General features: G+C 51.0%; 1 long non-coding RNA gene across 1 annotated transcript; it reads right to left on the bottom strand.

Annotated features, from left to right (window-relative positions):
- Positions 1 to 7,704: 7,704 nt before the first annotated feature.
- On the bottom strand, positions 7,705 to 13,822 carry LOC144376510 (uncharacterized). Its single transcript, XR_013437064.1, has 3 exons — positions 13,357 to 13,822; positions 11,759 to 11,962; positions 7,705 to 11,673 (listed from the first exon to the last, which is right to left on the bottom strand). It is a non-coding gene; the product is annotated as an uncharacterized LOC144376510 (long non-coding RNA).
- Positions 13,823 to 23,787: the final 9,965 nt, after the last annotated feature.

The following is a 23,787-nucleotide window of genomic DNA, read 5'->3' on the forward strand; positions in this document are numbered from 1 at the left end:
AAGGCTTGTTCCTAGACCCTCTCTTCCTCTGGACCTGAGACAGTCCCTTCTGGGCTGACTCCCTCTGTGGTGCACATGTCCTCTTCTCCCCTGTCGGTCAGGGTTCCCGCAGGCGGCTGCTCTGAACAGGGCATTCCAGGCAGTTGTGCTTCCTGGAAAAGGAAACAGTTTCTTGGTGGGAAGCAATTGGTGTCTATTTCATGATAAAACATTGGATTAAGAAGTTCAGTGCAAGAGCCTCTTACAGCCTGAGATACTTCATGTGAACCTGAACGATAGGCGTCTAGTCCTGGGGGCAAAACAGATGACTTGTTCATCTCCACTTTCTTTCTTTTTGGGGGAGGGTGGTTACTGGGGATTGAACTCAGGGGCACTCGACCCTGAGCCTCACCCCCCAGCCCTATCTTGTATTTTATTTAGAGACAGGGTCTCTCTGAGTTGCCTAGTACCTTGCCATTGCTGAGGCTGGCTTTGAACTCCCGATCCTCCTGCCTCAGCCTCCCGAGCGCTGGGATGACAGGCGTGTGCCACCGTCCCTGGCTTCATCTCCACTTTCTCTCCTACTCTGGTTCTAGGAGCTCAGGAGACAAACGCACAGGGACTCACACACACACACACACACACACACACACACGCCTCCTCATGACCTCATATGTGCACACAGGTGCCTGCGGGTGGAGATGCACATCTGTACACGTGGGTTAAAATGCACACGTGTGCACACACACTTCCACACAGACAGGCCTGTCACACTTTGTTACATTTCAACAATTCTCTCTGGAAGTCGGGATTCACTCAGGGAGAGAGGGAGCTTCGGGGTGCTGCGGGGAAGTGGGGGCCGCAGGGAAGGGAGCCAAGGAGAGGAGGTGAGGAACTGCTGCAGGCTGGCGGAGCTGTGCAGCCACCCTCTCGTGGCCACACAGGGGGACCCGAAATGGCCCGGGTAGCTTCTCATTCCTCTTCTCCTGGAGACAAGGACAGAAATGATGTATTTGAAGTGAAGACCGACTCCAAAAAGAGATCCACAGAAGGCCGGAGCGTGGTACTGGACACCTGTCGTGGCCCCTCAGGAGCAGCTCCAGCCCAACAGTGGACTTCTGATGTGGTCATTTGGGTCCTGGGCCAGCTGCCTCCCTCTCCACGTGGCTGTCCTTGTGGGCCAGGCCCCACCTTGCACTTTTCCACTTAAGGCGAGGACCTGAGGGGAAGCTTTGTCTTGGCAGCAGCCTTGGATTGGGGGATTTCTGACCGTTTTAGGAGCCCCTGCTCCCAATAGCAAGTGTCTTCCGAGCCGTGAAATTCCGACCTCCACGCAGCACAGCCCAGGGCATCATCACAGAAGTGTGACCATGGTTCCCCCTCGCCATCCTTCCTCCCCATCCTGGCAGAAGGGCGGGGGACTCCTGGGCACGTGGTGCAGCAGCAGCCCTGGGGCTGGAGGATGGATCTCAGAGAATCTAACCAACATGGAATTCCCAGCCTCCTCGGCAGGGCCTGGCCAGAATTTCCAGGGCTGAGCGAATCAACGCTCAGTATATGCTTAGAGCCCTGGCTCAGAAACAGACCTGGGACCAGTGAAGGCCAATGAAGCACCAAGGGAGGCCCGGTGGGGGCGCAGAGAGAGGGGCCCCTGCTTTATGAAAGGGTAGGACCTCTGAGAGGAGCCAGCCTTGCACAGCAGGCCCTGCAGGAGGGGCAGGGGGAACCCACAGTCTGCACAGGCAGGGAAGACAGCGCAGAGGGGCAGGGGGAGACCAGGGGGCCGAGGGAGACCAGAGGGGCTGGGGGAAGCCTCCAGCCCGGCGTAGGACAACCAGACCACACATGCTGGACATGAAGGTGCTTAGCACAGAAAATGCCCTCGTTTCAAAGTCTCTTCAATTGCCTTCTCTGCTCTTGCATTCAAAAGTTCCCCACATAGATAGGCAAAATATTGTATGTACAAAGCTATTCTTAAAAATGTTTTGGTCTAGGGCTGGGGCCGTGGCTCAGTGGCAGAGCGCTTGCCTAACATGCGTGAGGCCCTGGGTTCAATCCTCAGCACCACACAAAAATAAATAAAATAAAGGCACTGTGTCCATCTACAAGTAAAAATGTATTTTTTAAAATGTTATGGTCTAGAAATGTAATGGAAGCTCACAGAAGGGGTGGACGCTACAAGACTATGGTTCTCCAAGTCTAGAAATGGGCCTTGCCACCAGGATCACACTCCCAAGGAGAAGGGGGCACTAATGTGCCCAGGTGCCAGGAGCCTGGAGCTGCGAGGACAGTCTTCCTCGGGAGACCTAGGAAGTCAGGAGCAGGGCCTTGGATGAAGTCTGACTGCTGTGACTAGGGCTGCTCATCTGACCCTGGGGGAACACGGCTGTCAGTCACAGGGTGAGCAAAGGCAGAAGAGAGCTAAGTGGGCTCTCAAAACAGCATCTCCAAACCCAGGAGAAACAGAAACACCTGGAAATAATTCATAATAAATGAAACAATGTTGAGAGCCACAGCCGAGTTGGGATGGCGCCTAGCATTTTGCCAGTACTTTTGAGTTCTCGCGGAGTTCCCATGGAGTTCCGTTGAGCTCTCACGGGGATTCCTGGAGAGTTCGCGTTGGTTGGTGAAGTTCCGCTGGAGGGAGTTTGGTTGGTGTGTGGTGTTCCTGGAGGAGCCGCGTGGGTGACGTTCGGGAGAGTTCCCGGGGAGCGTGTGTGGAGTGTGCTGGTGGAGTTCAGGATTAAAGTTTGTTCCTGCTTGAGTGGCTCGTGATTTGTGCCCAGCCAGACTGCAGCAAAACAAATTAGAGAATGCTCCTAAGGAAACCTAAACGACATAATCAACATCAGAGGACTTGTTTGTTCATATGTGATCTTCAAACAGACAGAGAAAGGGATAATAATAGGGATAAAAACACAAGAGGATGCTATGAAACAATTCAAGCAGCCAAAAATCAAGAAATGTATGATCAAAATGACTGATTTGGAGATTCTGGAAACACGAAACTATGAGATCAAGTCAAAGAACTTAGCAAACAGGATAAACCCTAAACTAGACACAGGTGAAGAAAGAATTAGTGAAATAGAATATTGTCCCAAGGAGTTAATGCTCACAGGATAAAGAAATAAAAACTATAAGAGAATCTGAAATAATATGGAGAGTAAAATAAGACACTCCAACACACATTTAATAAGAGTTTCTGAATAAGAGAGTATGGGAAATGGTGGCAGGAATTTCCAAATTATAATGTCTGGGAATTTTCCAAAACTGAAGGATGACATGATTTTTTGAAGAGAAAGATAACACTGAGGATCATGAAAGATAGATAAAAGTAGACACACTGCATTAGAAATGCAGAACACCAAGGCCAAAGAGAGAATCTGAAGACTCTCGGAGAGAAAAGATAGACACCTTTCACAATGAAGAGCTGACCTCTCAACAGGAGGAATGGAGATGGCAAGGCTGAACCTCAAAGGTGCAGGAAAACGACTTTCAATCCAGATCTCTATAAACAACCAAAATAAAGGCCTCAGACCTGAGAAGACAGAGGAGTTTACCTAAACACAGCCTTTTGGTGAAGATCGGTGGTCCATTAATACTAAAAAATGTTCAAAAGTTTCCAATGCTCAGGCCTTACCCGGAGCAGACTTCACTTTTTTTTAATCTCATTATTCCACTGTTCAGCTAGAGCCGAAATCACTGTTCCACCTAGTTTCCCCCAGAAGAAGAGAACTGTGTACAAAGGGGTCACCAAGGTGCCCAACTCCATCAGCTGCATCAGGTCATAGCATTAACTTTATCGGGGCTGGTGGGGCAGGGGATCTGTGCCACAAGTCTATTGCTTGGAATGAGACAGTTTGGAACAATCGATTTCCCTACGATGATTCCACACCAAGTGAATCTTTCTTGTTCATTTTTGAAGTACTTTGCATTTATTTGTGGGAGAAAGGCCCATTTGGGGACCGGATTCTGCTCATACTGTGGACCTACCGCCTTGCTGCCGATTCTTTATCAGAGCCACTTCCAAGGGTCCCACCGGAACGGGCGGGGGACGAGGCCTTGCTCACAGTGGGGTTGTATCTCTCCAGCAGCCACCAAGTTTGGGAACCCTTGATTTGGGGTTCTGTGGACGAAGGATATCAGAAGAAATAAACAGAAGGAGGAAGCGGTGGATTGGTGAGCTCTTCTGAAGCCCTCCTAGAGAGAGCGGCCTGCTTAGTCCTACAGAAGGTAGGTGCCCATGGGCTCCTTTTCACAGTTTTCTTAGATAACGAATTCACACGTCAATCAAAGGATTTTTGAACAAATTGGAAATATCAAGAGAGTTTGTCAGTCACTTAAAGAATCTCTTATTTATATTTCTTTTTCTGTTGTACTTACTGATATTTCTATTTCTGCATTTCACATTGGGATCTGTCAGCTGATTGGAGGTGCCAGTGACTGGAAATCTTATCTCAACTTTGGGGGACTTTGGACGAATCAGTTCAGTGTTTGATGGGGTTACTTCCTTGAGAGTGCCGTGGGGAAACCCAGCCCGTCCTGGGTGTACCTGGGCTTATAAGGGATCTGACAGCCCATTCTTAGCTGGAAGTCAAGGACTGCACAGGGCTTCCGTGGACGCCCTGTGACCTCTGGGTCACTGGACTTCCATGTTCAGTGTCAGGGTCTGTGTCGGACCCCCTACCCTGACACAAACAAGCCAGGTGAGTCTGGCCCACCAACCCGAGCCTGGACTTCTGTCTTGAAGAGGAGTTGCAAAGGTCGATTCCTAGGAAAGCAGGGTGAGGCGGTGCCACTTCCTAGCAGGCAGGTGTTGGCTCTGGGTGCAGCCAGGGCTCTGTCACAGGGCCGAGTCCAGCCTGCCTGAGGAGGAGCCAGGAGTCTGCACCTTCAACCCCGCCCCTGAAACCACCATAGATGTGGGGTCACCCAGAAACCGCTGCCAGTGCGGGCACTTCCTCCTGCAGGCTCCCTCCTCTATCAGCCAGATGTGTCCCGTGCCCTTTCTGGCTGACGTCATCCAGGGCAAGGTCACTGGTGCTGCCCTAAGATCCCCCACACAGCCGAGCGCCTGCTGCGAGAATGGAGAAATGGGATTTATTGTTTCTGTCCTGAACACTTTATGAGATGGGTGCTATATCGCTGGGACTTGATGGCAACAGGTGACAGCTCTCACCATGAAAAGCCACGCGCAGAGCCTGTGCCGTCAGCAGGTGCTCAGGGGTCAGCCAGCAGGGTGCGGCCCCAGGAGCGGGCTGTGGGGGCCTGGGAAGGGTCTCTGAGAACACTGTGCTCCGCTGACCTGGGAGGTCCCCCGGTTTGCCTCGTCGTTTTGCATCTGGGGAAACTGAGGCTCTACGGGGTGGCTTCCTCAGGCTCCAGCACCCACCGCACAGGCAGACACCCAGGCTCCTGCTGCGTCTGCCCAGGTCCCTGCCCCTCACTTCACCAGGACCTTCAGGGATTCATGGTTCAAATGTTTGGGGCACCAAAAGCCAGCTGCCCACACCGAGTGCCTGCCTTAGGTGGGTTGTCTGGGCCCACAGAGCTGGACAGTCTGCCTAAGATCCAGGCCCCGACTTCCTCGTGGCTGGCGGGAGGAGATCATGGGCCCAGCCTGGGTGGGTCTTAAGAGGCATGTGGCACGACTGCCTGTGACCTCTCAGGAGGGCACTGGGCTCCAGGCTCCCTCCTGCACACACACCCTTCCTACATGAGGTGCCTGGCAGGATCAAGGTCACAGTCCTTGGGGCAGGAAAGGAACTCTACCCAAGACAGCATTGGCTTCACCCTGTCACACCATCATTGCCCCCAAAACAGTGTGGACAAAGGAGGCCCGGGGACGGGATTGCCTTCGCCGCTGGCTTCCCTACCCCATAGCTCTAGGCACACTGCCTGGGAGCCCACGAGCCAGCACACAGCAGGACCACAGTGCCCGGTGATGGCTGGGGCCGCCCAGCCAGTGGCATCTGTGTGAAGTGTTGCACGCGAACCAGAATTTACTGTGGGCAGAGCTTTAAGGTTTGCCTGTGAGTAACAAAATAAACTAAAAAAAAAAAAAACTTTACTGAATTAACAAAGCAAACACCCACTCAATAGAACAAGAGAAGGTTTCCAGAGCCGCGGGCTCCTGGGTGTGGCCCAGCTCCTCCACCTCCCACAGGCCAACAGCTAGCCAGCGGATCAGGGTCCAGAAGGTTCCAGAGTTAGCTAGTGAAGGATGCCCGTGTTCTGCCGATCCCAGGCAAGGAGCTGTGTCTGTGGGTCCCCTTGGGGGTCTCCTGGGTTGGGGCAGCACCTTGCAAATGGCCTGCCCTGATGGTGGGCACCCCCTGCTGCCTCCTCCCATTGCCTGGCCAGAGTGGGTTAGGGTCACACCTGCACCTCAAACTCCTGGAGGGTCAGCTTGCTTATCCAGATGGCCTGCCCTGGGGGTCCTCGCAGCAGGTCGTGGTGCCTGCAGGGGGCGGGTATCCCCACCTGGTCTTTACCAGGGGACAGCCCTGTTACCTTCACTCCCCCAGTCTCGGTTTCTTCCTGAACAACCTTGAATAATTGTCCCAAGGTTGTAGGAAACACTTGCCCCTCCACAATGCCCTGCTGCGCTTCTCTACCCTGTTTAGCAAAACACTGGGTTTCTAGTGGTGACCAGCAGGGCCCGCGAGTCACTTGTTCCGGGAGCTAGAGCCAAGTGTGGCTCCTCAGAGGCCTGGTTACTTCCTTGTGAGCAGATTTTTTTTTTAATGTTTTTTTTTTTTATGATGATCTTTTCAAGCAACTTCCGGAGGATATTTATGCTGCACACACCTCCTCGGGGTTGTCCCCTTTTCTTTCCCTAACCCTCCTTCTCTCAAACGATTTATCACCCCTGACAGCAGGATGACAAGTTTCTGGGATTCCCTGCTGCCCCCAAACTGCCCTTCATGATCACATAATGTGCTCCCGCATGGTATGCAGACCGTTCCCTCCTGTCGATTCTGCCGTACCAGAAAACCAGCCCTGTTTATCTATTTATTTATCTATTTATTTATTTATTATGTGTGTGTGTGTGTGTGTGTGTGTGTGCTGCTGGAACCGGGGGCCTCGTGCACGCTAGGCCAGCCCTCTGCCACTCAGCTACACCCCAGACCTCTTATCCTCTTTCTCTCCCCAAAATGCTGCCCGGGAGCCAAGTGCAGTAGCTCATGCCTGTAATCCCAGCAACTTGGGAAGCTGAAGCAGGAGTTATCACAAGTTCCAGGTCAGCCTCAGCAACTCAGTGAGGCCCTAAGCAACTTAGACCCCGTCTCAAAATAAAAAGGGGGTGGGTGGATGTGGCTCAATGGTTAAGCACCCCTGGGTTCAGTCGCCAACACACACACACACAAGCCTGCCCTGGATCCCTGACAGTCATACTCAACGATCAGTTCTGAGACCTAATGCTCTCTGTCTGACAAGACTTTGTAAGTCCTAAAATAAGGATCCTTATCTGTGACATCTATGAAGTCCTTCAGGAAGTCCACACATCTTCCCAGTTTCTCCCACCAGGAGCTGCGTGTGAAATCAGCTGGCAGAGCTCCCTGTCATCAGAACCCCCTCAAGGACTGTGAAATTCAGAGCTGTTTGAATTGTACATGTTCCACACCGGAAGCCACTTACTGAGTTTGAACTTTAGGGGAGAAGTAATTTATTAGTGTCATAAAAGAAATCACCATCTATGAAGATCAATTGAGAAAATATCAATTTTAGATTGATTTTAGATTTAATGAATGAAGACATGGGAGGGATGAAGGAACTGGGACTGTCAGAGACCCAGTAGCGGCTTAGAGTAGGACCAGGCCCTGCCTGGCCACGCCTGGCCCCCCGGCTCTGCCAGGCTCTACCAGGCTCTGCCAGGCTCTCCCAGGCTCTCCCAGGCTCTCCCAGGCTCTCCCAGGCTCTCCCAGGCTCTGCCAGGCTCGCCCAGCCTCACATGTGGAGGTCACCAGGGACCTGGACACCCCCTTCCTCCTTGGTGAAGCCCTCCCTCCCCCCTGCCGGGCCAGGTGCAGGCTTTATGGCCCCCACACCCTTACAGCCCCTCTGGGGCCCGCTGACATCTGGGTGCTGCCTCCAGGAACCTGGCCGGGCGCCTGCTCCATCCGCCTGTTCCCGCCAGGTGAGCCAGGTGTGGCTGTGCCTGATGGAGGTCTCCCACCCCCAGCCTGCGGTGGGTGATAACCGTGAGGTTAGCTAACAGGCCAGAGGGGAGGCGCCTCCCACCGCCCGCTTAGAGATGTAGGCACTGAGTCCTGGGGAGACTGAGTGCTGGCCCCTGGTCCAGTCTTAACCATGGAGCTAAGAGTGTCCTTTTCTTCAATGGGATCGGCTTTGGCTGAGTCACCTGGATGATTGACCTGGTCCCAGGGGCACCTAGAAGGCTGTTTATTATCCAGAGCCTCCAGCCGTTCCCTGGAGTCAGGAGCCGCCCGGAACTGAACTGCCTTCTGTTTCCCACGCAGCCCATTCAGGGGCGGGAAACCTCTCCCAGGATCCCAGGAGAACTCAGGGGGCTGTGGGGTCACCACTGGCCACACAGAGGCAAGGCAGGTCTGTCCTGCCACAGGACTGCGGTGGAACGGTGGTTGAGGTGTAGGGGTTCCATCTGCTTCTCCAGCAAAATTAAATAAAAATAAAAAATCAGAATTAAGCTTTGGCCTTGCCAACCATAATCTGAGTGCCACTTTAAGAGACTGGTCTCTGTGTTCAGAGCCGTGCTGTCCTGAGGTGTGACCTTTCACAACTGAGTGAGAATCAGGTCAGCTGAGCCCTCTCCTGGCCCCAGAGCTGGCTAAATGAAAATAAAAGAGGAGGGTGAGCAGGTGGCTTCCTGAGGCTGAGGGGTTTAAGAGGCCGGGAGGGAGGGAGGGAGGCAGGCCCTGAGGACCACCTCTGGGAACTGGAGTCTTGGCTGGGTCTGCCCAGCCTTGGTTGTCAGCCCCGGAGAGGAAACATGGTATGGAAGAGCCACCGAGCGCAGGACCTCAAAGGCAGCAAGTCTGGCTTGAGGACCGACTCACTCCTGCCGCGCTCCTCCCTGGGCAGACAACAGGGCCAGTCTGGCGGTCACCCACAGACGTGGGCATGTGTGACGGGTCCTCAGGGCACAAGCAGGGCTCATAAATGCCTGATGCCCGCCCTGCCCTGAGTCCCCCATGGAGGGAGAGTACTCCTCACTTGCTGAGCCACACATGACGAGTGGCAGAGGCTTGGGCCCAGTGTCCATGAGCTGCTGGTACAGTCGTTGCCCTGCCAGGCACTGCCTGGGCCCCAGGACCTCACCATGAGCCAAGAGGTAAATCTAGCTGAGCCTCTAGCTGAGCTGCGTCCTCCACCTTTGGTGGCTCCAGTGGGGGAGTCCCGCCCCTCCAGGAGACAGGCCTCCGCCCTCACCCACCCAGGTCTGCACCATGGTGCCCTGGGCCTGGCCACCAGCAGGGAGGTGGTGCCCACTGGTGCCCCGAAGTCTTCCTGATTTGATGTAAATGGCTGTGAGCAGAACTTCTGCGCAGACACACCTTTCCTCGCTGGCCTGATCTTTGCACAGCCGTCTGCCTGGATTTGAATAGAACTGGAAGGTTCCAAAGAGTCTGAGATCACAAGCCCATTGTAAATGCCAATGACGGGTAGAAAAGCCTGGCAGAGCGGAGCGAAAGCAGCAACTGCAGGGAGCAGGCCTGTGTGCTGTCCGGGCGGGAGAGAAGGCCTCCCCGGGGCGGGCCAGGACTGGGGCCAGGGGCAGCCCAGGGCCTGCAGGGACAGCGCCCCAAGAGGAAGCCAGCAGGCCTCGGGCTCCAGCATGTTCTGGGGCCTGGAAGGCTCAGGCCGGCTGACGGGACACTCAGCAGCATTTGAGCTGTGACTTGGAGTTCCAGGCAGATCTGCCCTGCTTCCCAACAGGTCACTTCACAGTGTTCCTGTGAAGTGGTGGGGACATGGCGCTCATGGTGGACCCCGCAGAGCAGACTGGCACAGTAGAGGGAGCGGGATGGGAATTCCACAGCTGCTGCTCTGGCAGGGTGGCCAAGTCCCCAGGATGGATTCCTCCAGGCAGGCCCTGGGGCTGGGCCTCTCCCTCTCTGGCTCTATCCTGATCCTGCTCTGATAAGAGAGAGAGTGAGCAGGGGACCCAGGGGAGGGGGACCCCAGCCATGGAGAACAGCCAGTGGAGCTGGTCACTGTCCTGCGGGTGCACCTTGGGCAAGGTGGGCTTCTTAGACACTCCATTCAGCCCTGGGGAGGGAGCCCCTGTGACGTCACTGACCCCCTTTCCTCATCAAGCCTAATGGCTACCAGCACAACAGAGAGGTGGCCAGGTCAGTCTGGCCCTGCTACCTGTTCACAACAGCCTGCTGGGTCACCCAGGCCACCCAGCCTCTCCAACCTAGTGGTGGGAGGTGCTTGTCTGGATGGGGTGGGAAGTCTCTGCTCACGTGTGAACATGGAGCTGCACAGAACTCAGAGCTGGGTACAGGTTCAGCACCGGGTCCCCGAGGCATGCGGGGGGACCACCGGAGGCAGGGGCAGGAAGCTGGTGTCTCGAAGCCTTCACCCCACTGTGCCTTGCAGGGTACACCCCTGTGCAGGGGCCCCAGCCCTCGGGGCTCCCTTACGGAGCCTGGTGCCTGGTGGGGAAACCCCTTGGGGAGCATTCTTCACCTCCACAGCCCACGTTCACTGCCTGTGGGGTCCCAACCCTCCAGCAAGAGAGCTGAATTTCAAGTGACCGAGGGTGGAAAGAAAACAGTAAGCCCTTTCTAGACATTACATCTTCATCCAACTCAGGCTTCAAACTATTTCAGTTCCTAGAAAATTGAACAGTTCGCGGTTAAAAAATAGTCCCATCGCCCCCCGAAGCCAGTGGATGGGCAGGCAGCAGGCTCGGGCCCGCACAGGCTTCAGGCCCTGAAGATGCGCAGAAGTCGAACATTCGCTTCCTTTGCAATGAGAAAAAGACAGGCTGAGGATTCTGCACCTCCCAGAAAAAAATCATGAAGATTCCACCAAGAATTGAAAGGATCACCCAGAAATCAAAGTGATATAATCGAACTTTAGAACTCAATTGTCGCAGAAAAGCAAAAAGCTCTTCCCTAGATTCCCAGGTGATCAATGAGGAAAACGGGGGGAAACTCCCCGTTGACCACTCCCACAGTAACCATTCTTTCAAGCAAGAATCATCCCCTGGATGTTGAAATTAAAGGACGGAAAGAAACAGGATGTTTGCGCCATCAAGTCTCCACAGACGTGATTCAGCACAGGGCGGGGCAGGGGTGGGAATTGGGCCTTTATTGCAAGGAAACCAGTCAGAAGTCCCGCTCCCAGCTGCTGGGCGCCTCCTAGAGCAGGCACCAGGGTGGCCCACGGCTGCTGGCGTCTCTGTGCACTTCTGCCAAGAAGCACGGACTGACCACGAGGAACACCAGAAAACCGGAAGGAAGGACCTTTACCAAATAACAGACCAGCTCCCTGCAGAGAGACCAGGAACTGTTCCAAACCAGGGACCAGACAAGGAACCCAGGGACCCTGGCCTACTCGGAGCAAGGTCTGAGGGTGTGTCAGTGACCTCCTGGCTTTGATGGTGCCCGGGGCTACGGGACAGGCTTCCCCGGGCATCTGAGCAAGCCCAGGTGAGGGTTGTAGGTAGGGCTGCTGTGGTGTGGCGTTCTCCTACGTCTGAAATTATGACAGAATGAGAAGTTAAAATGTAAAAGCACTGAATAATAAACATAGAGGGTTAATCACATCAACAAAAACTTACCTGGAATGCAGCCCAGAAAGGCCCAAGAGGCGGACGGCAGGAGACGACGGAGGACGACGGAGTGAGGAGGTCTGACAAGAGCTACCCTGAAGCCCAGAGGGGAGAGCAGAGAGAACCAACCCTCTGATGTTGAAGAGGAGAATGGCCGAGAATTCTCTGGAAAGTTGAAAGACCTCAAATCCTAGACCCAGGAAGCGAGTAACCCTAAAACAAGATAAGTGAAAAAGAACCTGTGTCCGGGCACATCACAGGGACCCTTCAAAGCACCAAAACAAAGGGAAGATCCCAACCCAGGCCTCCCCTTCAGGTCAGGAGCCCAGCTCCCGACCAGCCTTTCACCACGGACAGGCCAGGGACGGCTTGCACAGGAAGGAGGCGTGAGCTGTGTCACAGGCCATGCCATCTGTGGGTGGAGAATCCTAGAAATCCAAGGTCCTGGAACCTCGGATGCGTTTAGGAAGGTGGCAGTATGCAAACTCAATATTGAAAAACTCAGCTTTCTCCCATCTATTAGCAGAGATGAATGCCAAAAGAACTTTTAAGGATGTTGGGTACAGCAGTGACATCAAAGCCAGGGACACCGAGGTGGATTTGATGAACATTTATAAAAGCGTCACTAAAACTACAAATCAACGCGGAGAGGGGAGCTGCAGGTCTAAACAGGAGCAGTCGCAGCTCCTGAGATTCATTTGGGCAACAATAGTACACAGTGTCCCCAGATTCATCCACAGATTAAATACAAACTGAAACAAAACCCCAGCAAGACTTTTATTAGAAAATTTTTCAAATTGATTCTAAACTTCACTTGGAAATGCAATTGATCCAGAAAAACAACACAAAAATGAGAAGACAAAAAATCGGGGAACCCACACTCCTTGATTTCCAGGTTCCCCTTAAAGCTACAGTGATCAACACCGAGTGGTGTTGGCTGAAGGATAGATACATAGACTGAAAGAGCAGAGGAGGGGCCCAGGATAGACCCACATTTATCTCGTCAGTTGGTTTCTGATGAAGTCACCAAAGTGTTTCAAAAGAGAGAGAAAAGTTGGTCATAGATGAAGCTGGAACAAAAACATACCCACAGAGACAAAAAAAAAAGTTAGTTGCCCCTTCCCTGAACCAGTTGCCAAAGTCAACTTACAGTGGATCATCGACGTCAGTGTAATAGCACCAGACTTCATCAAATTAAAAATCATGAGGAAAATTAACAAACAGCACAGAGACAGGGGGAAAATATTTGTAACACGTTTGTTCTGTAACATCTGACAAAGGACTTACATCCTGAATGTTTAAAAATGGCCACAAGTTGATAATAACACGAAACAACAAAAAATTTAAAAAGACAAAGGACCCGATAAAGATATGGACCAATCACCTGGGAAGATGTATAAATAGTCAATAAACACATGAAAATTGTTCAGGGTCTTCAGCCATTGTGGAAATTCAAATTAACACCACAATGGACCACTGTACCAATATTAATAGCCTTGTGAGGTCAATTTTAATGTTATCATATCAGTTAACTTAATAGTAAGAACATTCTTTTAGCTGACACTGATTCAACCACCACCAGGTACCCCCATTAAAGAGACCTTTACCATGATGAAGCTTATTGTCAGCAAGACTTTACAAAGAGCGCCAACAGGATTTCATAGGAGATCTGCAGAGAGCTCACGTGGTTTGAAGCTTCCTCTTTCTTGTAAATGCCAGCTTTGCAGACACAACGTGTGAAGCCTCTGTCTCCAGAGAGCCTGCTGTGCTAAAGTTACTCTCTCTGTCTAACCTAAGAATTTGGGACAAACGTAACTGTTCTGCACCCACCCACTGTGGTGTAACCACCCTTCTGAGTACACACCTAGAAAAATTTCCAGAACTGGGGTCCAGAAATTTATAGGCATGATCCCCTCTGGACCACTGCAGCCTAAATAAACCTGCTTCCTGAAAATTCCTCAGGTGTCCAGCCTCATCCGTCCTACATCCATAGCTTAGCCAACTTCATCAGACTGGCAGCTCCAAATGTTGGCAAAGGCATAGAACAATTGGAACTCCCTTGCCCTGCTCGTGGGAATGTCAAACTGTAGAAGAGCACTGTGGAAAACTCCTTGGCAGATTCTTAAACAAAGTTAAATATTTACCTGTTCAAGACCTGGTAATTCTACTCTTGGGTAGTTTTCCAAAATAAACAGAAACTGGAAAAAAAAATGAAAAACCATGTGGATATTTCATTCTAGTTGAGGTCTACTGGACAAAAATTGGAACCAACCCCAATTTTGAGCAATAGAAAAATGAATAAGCCATTGGGAAACATCCATACAATGGAAATATCAGTCAGAAATAAAAAGAAGGGGACAACTGGCTATGGACTGGGTATTCTGTGCCCTTCCTCTGTTGATGCCTGTTGAAGCTCTCACCCCATGTAGGGGTATTAGGGGAGCAGCCCGTGGAGGTTAGAGGTCATGGGGTCACTGGGACCCCAGGGGTGCCCTTGATCTTCCCTCCTGAAGACGCACTGAGAAGATGGTGTGTGCAGATGAGCCCTCACCAAGGGCTCAGCTATGTTGGCCCCTTGATCTGGGACTACTAGTTTCAGAACCAAGAGAAATAAATCCCTTTATTTAAGCCGCTGGACTGTGGCCTTCTGCTCCTGCAGCCTGAAGTGACCAGGACGCCACACACACCTGCAACACGGTGAGTATCCAAGATGGTGCCCTGAGTGAAAAAGCCAGGAGCCAAAGAGCGTGCTGTGAACGCCCACTGTGTGTGGCACTGAAGTCGGCAGAATGGGGCGGTGCCGTCTCGGTCCCCCTGGTGCTGACCTAACAGTACACTTGGTTCTGGAGGCTGGAAAGTCCAAGAGCATGAGGCCAGCGTCTGGTGGGAGCTTCCACGCGGTGTCATCCCATGGCAGAAGGCAGACAAGCAAGAGGACATGAGGGCGCCAGCAAGAGGGGGCCCAGCTCACGCTCATAACACACCCACTCCCGCTGCATGGCATTAGTCCATTCCTGCCAGCAGAGCCCTCTGGAGCTACCCACGCTCGTTAGGCCCCGCCTCCCACCATAGGGGAGGAGTGAACTTCGGAGGGGCACATTTAAACCATTGCAGTGGCTACCTCTTGGAGGGGACACAGAGACTCCCTGGGGAGGAGCACAGGGATCACTGTCGTCTGATAAAATGTCTGTATTGAGACAGGAGTGAGGGTCTGTGTCTGGGGCACAGGCTTGTGTGGCTTGACTCTTGCTGGTGCCAAGGGACAGAACATGAGACTTTCCTATCAGCTTTTCCAGATGTGGAACAGAAGGAAAGGGAGAGTGTTGGGGCTTAAAACCATCATTAAATATGAAAGTAGAAAAATCTAGAAGCTCTTTATTATACCCATCCAACTGTAAGGTGTAATATGTGTACATTTCACTCTTTGTAAATCGTATCTTTGTTTTTTAAAAAATAAATAAATAAAAGGGGACAAGCAGATAAAAGTGGAACCAAGAAAATGCAATAGCATCTTCCAAGTACAGAGAGAAACATCTGTCAACCTATTATTTTATACCCAGCAATGATGGCCTGGGAAACAGGTGAAATAAAGACATGATCAGAGGAACACAAACAGAAAGCATTTACCACCAACAGATCCATGGAAAGAAATGTAAAATACATTCTTCAAGAAGAAAGAGAACTTTTCCAGACAGATGGTGAGCAGAGGCCATGGTGAGGAGGCAGATAGACCTCATACAGTGCCAACTGTGACATCCAATTTGTAGGGTCTCAAGCAAGAAGGAAAACAAAAACCCAAACTCAATATGACACAGCGATCACGCCCTGCATTGGCCTCCTGGTCACCTGCTGGAGGGTGCCTGGGTGGTCTGCAGTGTTTAGCCATCGAGGTCAGAGTTGCTCTGACCTCTATGTCCAGCCTTTTGTGTGACCCCAGGAGTGGAGCTGCTGGATCATAAAGATGTAAATGTTTAACTTTTTAAAAAAAAATTAGATTTGGTTATTAGATAGTTTTTGGTTCATAGTAAATCTAAGTAGAAAGAATAGAGCTCGCCCAACCACCCCACCCCGCACTCACATGGCTTTCCCTATGGTCAGTATCCAGGACGGTAGCAAGCAGAGCAGGACCCGTCATCGACAGTGACGCACCATGTCACCCTGAGCCTTCCAGGCGGGGTCGCTCTCGGTGCTGAAGGTTCTGTGGGGCTGACTACGGCACCGGGATCTGGACCACACTTGCGGTATCACCCAGAACAGCTGACGCTGTCACACCCTTCGTACTCACCCACGCTCCATGCTGCCTGGCCCGGCGACCACTTGGCTTTTCCTTTTCCCGTGACCTTGGCGCTCACAGGGCACCATGTCCTTGGACTCACGAGCTACGTAGTTTTCCAGAATGCTTTCTTCCACGGGAGAACGTGCATTTGAGTTTCCTCCCCGTCTTTTCGTGGCCCGATGGCTCATTTCATTTGGTGCTGAAGGACTTTCCATGGCCTGGATCTACCACAGCTTACCCACTCTCCTGCCGAGGGGCGTTTGGGGGTCCGAGCTTTAGCAATCATGAGCAAAGCTGAAGACACGGGCCTGCAGGTAAAGGCCAAGCAAGTGCTGAGACAGCTGGACGATCTGCTAAGAGGACGCACCGTTGGCAGGGCACCTCTGAGCTCTCCCTCCGGAGGGACAAGGCCATGTGTTTTCCCACCAGCAAAGTGTGGGCGCCTCGCTGCTCACGGCCTCGCCAGCCTTTGGTGCCGTCGGTGTTTTGGAGTTTGGATGTTCTGATCTGTCTGTGATGGCGAAACTTACTGCTGCAGTGCTCTACCTTTTAGGACTTGGTGAAACTGCTTCCTGGAGTGGCTGGTCATTTCACTCTCCCCCAAACCAGGGAGTGAGTGGCAGCTGCTTCCCTCCTTGCCAATGCCTGGCGTGCTCTTTCTTTTGTAACGTCAGAAATGTCATTGCTGTGGCTCTTACTGCTCAATAGTGAGTGTGGCCGGGGTGGCTCAGTGAGTCCTCTGCCCGGGCCCGAGCCAGGCTGAGCGAGGTGTCTGTCTGGCTGTGTCCACTGGTGAGAGTAGACAGACCAGGCTTCCAAGCTCAGGCTGTGTCCAGCAGAATCCAGGTCCTTGTGTTGCTCACTGCAGGCTTCAGTGTCCTGAGGCTGCTCCCGGAGGCCGCCCAGCCCTGCAGGCACCTGGCTTCCTGGGTTCTCCAGCTGGCCCCGGGCTCACTGCCCACAGCCGCTCCTGGTCACCTTTACACCTTCCCATCACCCTCACAAGTGTGTTCAGGTGGTTGGAAGCAGGTCACACATCCTTCCCACGTTTAAGGGGAGGGAAGAGCACAGGGTGGACTCCAGGTTGGGACAGGGGCATCACAGGGGCCACCCAGAGACATAAAGCTGGGAAAAGCTGTAAAACAGACACACAGGACTCTAGATGTGAAGGACACAGGAATCACTCTGGAAAGAGAAGAAATCTTCACAAAATATCCTCAAAGAGACGAAAATGATCATACCCACAAGTCAATAACAGTGCGCAGTGAAAGAGCCACCAGGGGACAAGAAGGCACAGAGGACAGTGGGAAATGTGGATAATATGTGAGTCATGAAGACAGGGAGGTCCAGGAGGGAGAGCCTCTTCATAGTTCTCCATTTCCCCTGCCGCATATTTCAGATCAATAAGATAATGTAGAGGAACATCAGCGGGACTGTACATGATGGTGGGAGCTGGGCATGGCGGGACACCCTTGTCGTCCCAGCAACTCGGGAGGCTGAGGCGGGATTAAAATTCAAGGACAGGGGCTGGGGATGTGGCTCAAGCGGTAGTGCACTCGCCTGGCATGCGTGCGGCCCGAGTTCGATCCTCAGCACCACATACCAACAAAGATGTTGTGTCCGCCGAGAACTAAAAAAATAAATATTAAAAATTTTCTCTCTCTCTCTCTCTCTCTCTCTCTCTCTCTCTCTCTCTCTTTAAAATAAATAAATTAATTAATGAAAAATTCAAGGACAGACTCAACAACTTAGTAAGACCCTGTCTCAAAATAAAGCATAAAAAGGGCTGGGGATGTGACTCGGTATTATTCTGGAAATAGAAGAAATTATAAGGGTTCAATCCCTGGTGCTGGGGGAAAGGTCAGGATGGGGAGTTCCAGAAGAAATGAGCTGAGATGGATTGCCTTTGTGGGGGGAAGGCGGGTGGAGCCGAGAGAAGGATAAGCTGTTTCGTGATCTTTTAATCATAGAAGTAGTTATTAAATGTATATTAAATGTGTGATTAAACCACGTTGACTTTTAAGAGAAGTAAGGCCATATTTAGGCACCAGGGGCACCAGGGCTCCCACCTGGATCCAGGAGGACCCACGCCACTATCTTGGCCGTGTAACCTGGTCTAGATGTCGGACCAGCCCTGTGGATCCCGACCCTGGCCTCTGCATGCACCTGTGGCAGCAGTCACATCAGTCGGCATAACACACTGATTCCAGGCCAAGTGTCCCCTGTGTTTGACCCTAAGGCTGTGAGTTAAGGCGGGGCACCAGCGTGATCTGGGCTCCCTCCAACGGAAAATTCCACACAGGGGTTCCCAGACAAGCAGCTTCCCTGCCAGAAGTTTCAGATTATTTAGAATATTTTAAATATTTTCATATTCATAATGCCATATCTGGGAGATAGGGCTAAACACAAAATTCATTTACGTTTCATATGCATCTTATACATATAAAAGGTAATTTTATACAATATAAAAAATTGTTGATGTGGGGGACTTGCAGCGTCTTGTCATTTCTCCTCCAAGTTGGGCCGTTTCTTCCTGTGCCTTGTCTCCCGCCCATCTAAGGGCTTTGACATCACCCTGAATTTCTGCCAAATGATGCTTGCATTTCCCATCATGCCATGAAGCTCTTCACCATCTCCTCCTGCTGCCTTCCAAAGATCCGCCTCGTGGTTTGCCCCAGCAGGAGGGAAACAGGCATCTTGGGGTTTTAGATCTACTTCTGACCACTTTTCTGAGGTCCTGAGCTTTACTCTTCTAATAATCTCTGCTTCTAAAGCCTTAACAAAGGAATCAAGTCTGGAATATTTATTTTGGACTTTTTCAATCTCAAAAATGATAGATCTCAGCCTCTTTTTATGGTAGCTTCCAAATTAGTACATTATTTTATTGGCAAATGAGTAACTTCTCCTTGTTGGCAGTATCTATCAAATGTTTTTGTCTTTCTCTAGTTTCTCTGCTAGTTGGTCAATTTTGCTCAATCCTTTACAAAGATGCTCATGGTGGCTGGTTAAATTTGACACATAGTTGGGCTGTTAGCCATCCCTTGAGGGAGTACTTTCCATTCATGTCTCTGATTAGGACCTTCATGATTCAGTGCAGGGATAGTAAATGCAAGAAGTGGACGATCCTCAGGATGAATTGGAATTGGAAAAAAAAACAATCTTTAATGTAGCTAAAACATACCAAGTTTTTGGCAAAGCAGACAATTGGGGAATCCCTGATTGAGCAAGTCCCATAATAACCATCTCATTATTAATGGCTCTTAAATCTTGCAATAATCTCCATTTACCAGATTTCTTTTTAATGACAAAAATGGGAGTATTATGGGGGAGATACAGAAGGTTGTATATGTCCCTCCGCTAATTGTTGTTTGACCAGGTCATGGACTACTTGTATCTTTTCTTTAGTCAGGGGCCACTGAGGAACCCACATTGGTCTTTCTGATTTCCAAGTAATTTTTATTGTCTCAGTGACCCCTCCTGAAAACCCAATCCATGTCTATTTATTTCTTGATCTATTTGAATTGGTGCTGCTATACCTTGTTCTTGTTCTCCTAATCTTTTTTCTTTCCTAAAACCTTGTCTAGCCATAACAGTGGGTGCATTTTGGTTGATGTTATTTGTTAACATCAAACCTAGTTGATCTAGGACATCTCGTCCCCATAAATTTACGGGAAGATGATCCAATACATATGGCTGTATAGTTCCTTCACATCCTTCAGGATCCTTCCAATCTAATACCATTGCACTTCTATCGGGATTAGTCGCCACTCCTAGGCCTCAAAACGTTTGAGTGGCTTGTTGTAATGGCCAATGTTTCGGCCATTCCTGACGAGATATGATGCTAAGGTCTGCACCTGTATCCAGTAGCCCATTAAATTCATATCCTTGAATATTTAGTTTTAGGATTGGGCGAGAATCTAAATTTAAAGACAGCATAGCCCAATCTACACCTGTGGAGCCTAATCTCCTGGAACCTCTTTCTATAGTACCACTGGAAAATTTATCATGTAGGCTGGGTATTATTAATAACTGTGCTATTCTATCTCCTGGTGAAATTACTGACATACCCCTTGGAGAACTAGCTATAATTTTTATTTCACCTTCATAATCGGGATCAATTACCCCAGGACTTATCATAAGTCCTTTTAGAGTAGAAGAGCTGCGTCCCAATAATAAGCCTACTGTTCCTTTGGGAAGAGGCCCTTTTACCCCTATGGGAATGATTTGAACTCCAATCTCTGGAGTTAGTACTGCTCTGGCGGAGGCGCAGATGTCCAATCCTGTGCTCCCTCTGGTTTGTCTAGTGAGGGATCTAATGGACAATGTGTCCTGGGCACTACCCTGATGGTGTCGCTGGGTTCCTCCAGTGCCCCATATATTTGTGGTCATGGGCCCTGGAGCATTGGGCCCCCCTGTCCATTTTTTGGCAATGGAGCCCAATGCCTTTCTCCATGATATCGTGGGTAAACACCTGGTTCTTGTTCGTTTTTTGATAATGGAGTACCCTCTATGGTGGTTTGAGAACGGCATTCATTTGCCCAATGTCTCCTTCTATGGCATTGTGGGCAAATACCTGGTATTCTACTCCTTTGATACCTAGCTTTGTTAAACCCTCCTCCTGTGGGGCAATTCCTTTTAAAATGTCCTGTTTGTTCACAATTGTAGCATGTTTTTGGCCTGGCATCTAAAGCCTGTTGTATTGCAGCTGCCAGGACTTGCCCTTGTTCATTAATGTCTCTACATAATTTGATATATGTGTTTAAATCTCCATGTTTCCATGGTCTAATGGCCTCCTTGCACTATCTGTTTGCTTGCTCAAAGGCTAGCTGTTTAATTAATGGCATTGCTTGTTCTGTGTCCCCCAAAACTCTGGTAGCTGTTTGAATAAGCCTATTTATAGATTCAGCGTAAGGTTCATTAGCTCCTTGTATTACCTTAGATAATTGACCTTGTAAATCTCCATGTCCTTGTAAAGCCTTCCATGCCCTAACCGCATCTGCAGCAATTTGTGAATATATAGCAGGATCATATGCAGTTTGTTGCAGCTGACCTTCATAAGGTCCTTTTCCTAACAACATATCCAGATTTCTCTGAGGATACCCAGCTGTTGCATTTCGCCTAGCCGTCTCCTTGCAAAATTCCTCATTGGCAACCTTTCATAACAGGTATTGTCCTCCATTTTGCACAGCTTTTCACATACTAGTCCAATCTGCTGGTGTCATGTTCAAGTTGGTAATGGATTTGACCAAGCTTATAGTGAAGGGTGCTTGAGGATTATAGGTTGTTACAGCCTCTTTTAGCCGCTTCACTGTTTTGAAATCTAGAGCATGGTGAATTCGCTGCCCTCCTGCATGCTCAAGTGCAGGGCATGCTAATCTTTGAGGTGCTGTCTCAGGATCCCATCTATCAACTACGGGGGTTGGGGGCACCATAACATATGTTGTCTCCATAGGTGTTGCTGTTGGTTGGACACTTACGCCCTCTGGTGATAGAAAGGTGTTAGTAGCAGCCTGCTGTTGTAACTTTTTCCCTGATAGTTCTTCCTCCTTTAAATTTTCTTCCTCTGTCTGACTAGCTTGAAAGACCTTCTCTTTTACTTGAACTAAAATGTCTTTCTCCATGGTCTGAACTCTAACAATTTTCTTAACACCTTTTCGGTTTGTTTTTTACTAATTTCTAATCTACTATAAAGCTAACACAACCCAACAAGATAACACAAAACCAAACCGAAACAGAATGAAACAAAAACGGAACAAAAAATCGTTGTATCAATTTTCCTATTTTCTTGAAACGTATTTTTGTGGTCTATCTCTATCTCTTCCTCAGGGCCAAACAACTTCAAACCTTGAGCCAACCATTTTTCCCAGTTTGCCTGAGAAAGTTCTAGGGATAGGCAGCTTGAAACAAAAACAAAACAAATCAAAACAAGAACACTGTTTTTTGAAATGGTCACCCATTCTCTCGCCTTCCCTCAGGGGCCAGCAGTTTACTTTGTCACTTACCCTCAGGTGTTCCTTGTAGGGGCCACCAAATGCCGCAGTCTAGCCGGGAACAAAATAACCAAGCCTCCACACAGACTTGTAGGTTCAAAACAGGAACTCCTTTATTCTCCGCACTCCCGTGAACGCCACGCTCCTGGCCTTCTCCTGAGACACACCACACACACCAACCGGAAATCCCTCCTCCAGAAATCCCTCCTCCCGCACTTCCCCAACCAATGGGAACTCTCCAGGATTCCCTGGAAGAACTCCAAAGTAGCAGGCCCCTGCGGACAGCAGGGGTCTAATATACAATTGAATACGCAGCTTAACATAACCATTATCATCTCAATGGCTTGCTGGTGTCACCTCTCAACCACTCTGTTCTGGCAAAAATGCCATCGTCATTCCAACTTGGCTATGGCTCTCAGCACCCTGGAGAATGAAGACTCAGTGTCACCTGCTCTTCTTTTCATCAGTGTGGTCCTCCAAGTCTTTGCCAAGCCAAGCTCCCTGCTTCAAAGATTTGTATCTCAAGTTACAATCCACAGCCACTGGCTTTAAGAGACCCCAGGACCAAAGCGCTAATTCCACCTCACACTGCAACTCGCCCAGCTCCTCTTCCCTGCCATGGGGAGGACGAATTCACACCTTGAAAAGTTGCAGAGGGTCAAGCTATGGGATGGGCCCCAGGCTGGGCTGCAGTGAACCAGCCCGCTGTCAGGCTCTGCCTGTTACCACACGTCCTCTTCTGCAGCCTTGAGGATAAAATGTGGGATGGGGAATGAGACCCAGGGAGGACCCAGGGGACCCCAGGCCCACGTCCCCAGAGCCAGCCCAGATCCAGAGAGGGAGATGTCCACTGAGCGTCCTGGGGATAAAACCTAGCAGCTCCTCTGTCACTCCTCGGTTCACCAGGTCAGGGTGATTTCCATCCCCTGGCCTCAGATCTTGGTGTCCCTAAGCCCCAAGGAAGTAGGCCTTGGTCTGGGAACCCAGTCCCTCTCCCCAGGTGGGTGCCTCTGAAGGCAGGTGCTGAAGGATGGAGGGGGTCAGCAAGGCCTGTGAAGGTTCCTCCAAGGAGGACCACCACTGGGGCGGGAACTGGGGCCCAGACAGGGGTGGGGACAGGCCCCTGTGACCAGCAGCTGCTCACCCTGGGGAAGGTGCCAGGCAGGCAAGGCAGATGGAGGGGTCCTGGTCCCTCTGGGAGATGCTGCGAGGCCACCTGCAGAGCCTTCCCCACCCTGATCCTGGCCCACAGGGAGGCAGGTTGAGCAGGCTGATTTGACTGACCAAGGCTGCCCCAGTCCTGCAGGCCAGGTGCCTTGCAGCTCTCACCACCGACCTGGGCAACCTGCTTGAGTCCTCAGGTGTCCCTCAGGACCCCTGCCCTCCACCTCACCACAGTGGGACAGAAGACCCAGACCCCTCGGGGTCCCCACAGATGGGCTGCACTCTCCTTGCCAGGGGAGGGTTGAGGCAGGAGGTGGGTGCACAGGTACCTGGGAAGGCTGGTCGCCCACCCCGGGGTGGGGGAGCTGCTCTCTGCAGGGGTGAGGGGAACCAGAGGCTGGGTCGGCCCATCCCAGAAAGCCCCGAGTCCAGGAGGCCCCCGAGAGCCCCATTTCCCTTTTGCTGGGTCTCCACCCCACAGAGCTAGTGCAACCCAGGCCCTGGGAACCGCACGCTGGGGTGGAGGATTTCAACTCCAGCACGTAGCCATCTCCTTTTGGTAAGGGGCTGTATTTCCCACCAGGGACCCAGTCTTGAGGTGGCAGCAA

Source organism: Ictidomys tridecemlineatus, chromosome 3 (assembly GCF_052094955.1).
Source record: "Ictidomys tridecemlineatus isolate mIctTri1 chromosome 3, mIctTri1.hap1, whole genome shotgun sequence".
In the NCBI taxonomy this organism is placed as follows: Eukaryota; Metazoa; Chordata; class Mammalia; order Rodentia; family Sciuridae; genus Ictidomys; species Ictidomys tridecemlineatus.